Raw genomic sequence first — 3,641 nt, forward strand, 5'->3', positions numbered from 1 at the left:
AGATTTATGTTGTAATTAACTAGTTATTGTAAATATGATATTATAGAAGAAATCCTTCGCTTGAAAAGGTTTTAGGATGTGTAAATTCAAGTTCAAGGGTACATATATGTGAATGAAATCAAATGGGGAGGGTGAAGTAATAATGCATTATCAGCAATAAATACAATTTTATATACTCGGTCGAAAGTTCTAAGTATCAAGTGTTGAAAATTTGTGATCTCGACCTGAGTTACTGCTTAAACAGCTTAGATTGACATTATTTGTTGACAATTTCTCGGTTCGTAATAAATGACGTCAGAACATCTACACAAGAATGTGTATATTTGATAACCCAAGATGAAGTTACAACATCAAACAAATTAATACATGCAGGCTAATAACTAATTAACTAAGTCATTTTACCATAGATTTCGATAATATATAAGTCCATGGTTTTATATTATCGTTTAAAAAAATCTGTTTCGGTTTGAGTATGTACCCGTAACATTGATTTTTTGTTTTATAATTATTCTCCTAGATTGAAAATGGGCATTACTGTCTTTCTTAAAACAAAATACTTGTGTCTGTGGGGCTTCAATGAAATCTCAGATGGGTTTGATACTGGTCAAGATTCGTCAATATTTGCAAGAGTTACGGGACTTGATAACTTCACCTAATTATAGGAGATTTCAGAAAAGATGGCGTGACGTCACAGAAAGTTTACATCAAACGCGTGCTACATGATTTATTCATAGGAATCACGATTAAAAAACTAAGATCATGAACAGGATTAGCTTTTTAATATATTGAAAAATAAAAACAAGGACGTATAAATGTATCACTTATAAATCGTTGGTAAAAATCACAAGGTCGAGAATTATATTTTCACAATGAAAAATTGTAAATAATATATTAACAAAAAATTATATTAAAGCCGGTACACTAACTTCCCGAAGTATTATTTTAAGGTTTATTGAAACATTTATAATATATGAAAATACTTATCGATGGCCTAAGATGAAGCAGCAACATCGAAAAAATGCAAAAAATGAAGCAACAACATCGAACAAATACAAAAATTGAAGCAACAACATCGAACAAATGCAAGACTTCCTGCGCAATCGCTGTTACCGTGCTGTATTTAGGACGATGGCGGGAAATATAAGACGACCCGCGTTATGAGAATTAATTTTTTGTTTATTTTAATTAAATTTTTCAGAAGATAATGATGAATGTAGTATTGACGTTAAGTTATTAACTTTTGCGACTCTATAAAATCATCGATCTCATTTTATGTTCGCATTTTGAAAATTAAAAGCCGTTTCGAGAAGGTAGTGGGCCTTTAAATTGTTTGAAGCCAGTAACCTCCGTCGTTTGGCATTGGGAGTGATTTTTATTTGGTACATAATATATGTTACATACTGCAAATGTGGGATGATTATATCGGAAATATGATTCCCTCTATTCTCCTCTCGTTGTAATTTATTGACATTAATTCCCATTGTCCCATTGTCTCTCTATATATGTATGTTTACTGTTTTCATGTATGAATCAGGATATTGTAAACTCATATTTATGTAAACAATTAATTGTAATGAAAAGCGTTCTTGAATTGTACCAACCCTAATCCTCGTTGCTAATTAAAATATGTTTTAACTAAAATTTGTTGAAAGGATGGAGTTATTTTTATGAATTATTCATCTCTTCATATTGGTGTTGTTCATGTAATACCTGTACCTATTCGATAGAAAGTGGAAGTGAATGATGAAAGAGTACTAAGCTGATCTAAAGCTGGCCAAGTTATACGATTTTTTATTATCAGAATCGATGACATATTTAAATAATGATTATCAACCAGCGACAATTGATAAAAGGAAATTCGATCTTCAGTCATTTCCATAACTGAAAAAGTTCATATTCTATAATTCCTATGTGAATTCTTGAATCAAGATAATTACGAAACCATGTACATTCAAAGTCAGTAATTTGTTTATTCGTGAATTATGTAAATAAACAAAATGTAATGGTCCTTTTGAAATGCTACCTTGATATACATTTTCGTCTGTTATTAAGTATAGTAATTATATAAGTCTTTGAATGCATTTGAAATACATTTCCATCTTCTTGTTGACGTCCTTTCTCCACGTGATATCTACTTTTTTCTCCGTGTATATTATCACAGTTTTATATATTCTATATAAATCTATTATCTTTCTTTTTTAATCAAGTAGAACATTAAAACCGCAAATTTGCCTGCACAAAGTCTGCGTTAAAATTTTCGTACCTTTGTCGAAAAAAACGAATTTGATAAAATTTAAAAGAAAATAATCGAAGACTTGTTTACAATTTCTCATTTTAAATTGACGCATTGCTGAATGTGTTTAGTGTCAATAACGATATTCTGACCAATCAGAGCCTTTGTTTCACTCCTTCATTAATTAGTGGTGACGTTATTAAAATGTCATACTTTTTAGCAGAAACAAAATGACAAGCCTACATTTATCTACAAATACCTAGAAATAGATCCACTTCATCATATTGGAGATCATGTCGATAATAGTAATTTGTGGTTATGTACAGGAATTACAGAAAAGAAAAAAAATAATTAAGATATAAAAGATGTGATTTCCTTTATTATTTTTCTTATATTTTTCCAAAAATAAGATATGAAAATGTATTTTTGATTCTCCATGTACAGTTGAAAGTTATCGTGAACAATTAAAAGTATAATGGTATTAATGGAACACCCTGCATGCCCCCGGAGATGGTAGGCGGAATTACTTCTCGGCATGAGGAATATGTAGCAACCGACCCAATGACGTAGATGAGTCTCACTTGTAAATCTTTGACATCCACATTGACTTTTTTTTTTTAATTATCTGAATTATCCTATTGCAATGTACATTATCCAACGGTGATTCAGCAACACTCCATTAATATCTTATGGATTTACCAAAGATTTATAAGTATTTTTATTTATATGACATTATATTTATTTATCTACGTCCTTGGTTTCATAAACCAGCTGGATAATAACTATTAAAGAAGGGGAAACTTTTACCATGAGGTAAAGATATCGATGCAAGCACAATGAAAATCTTCAACGCTTTGGAACACTGTATACAGAAGAACCAGGAGAACTTAAAAAAAGCTCGTAATAACATGTAATTCATTGAAAACAATTATATTTAAATAGTATTCACTTTTTCTATTAAATCGGACGGTGTACATTTTTATCAATCAATTTAGAAGGAGAAATGTAACGTTCATCCAGAAATGTAGATTATATCATCTAAATCTCTAGTTCATCCATAGGTACAGTACATATATGATGGAAGAGTGTTATTTGGCAAAAACATATGTATGTTTATTATATATGTTTCTGGTTTTTTTTTCTGTTTTTGCCATTTTTGTCTTCGAATGCATTTCTTCCAAAAGATTCATTTCTATTAAATAAGGACAGTGTGGAACTTATCCGAAAAATAACGCAGCATTTGACATAATTAATAAATAATAAAATGAAAAACTGGATTATTATAAAAGTATAAAAGCCTATAAGAGATTATATCATAGTGTAATTATTATAAATTTGAATCTTGGTAGAAATTCGTTGTAGCATTCCGCATTTTATTTCCGGACTGTTGATGATATTAGTTGATGCG

The sequence above is a fragment of the Argopecten irradians genome, chromosome 12 (assembly GCF_041381155.1).
Source record: "Argopecten irradians isolate NY chromosome 12, Ai_NY, whole genome shotgun sequence".
Classification (NCBI taxonomy): Eukaryota; Metazoa; Mollusca; class Bivalvia; order Pectinida; family Pectinidae; genus Argopecten; species Argopecten irradians.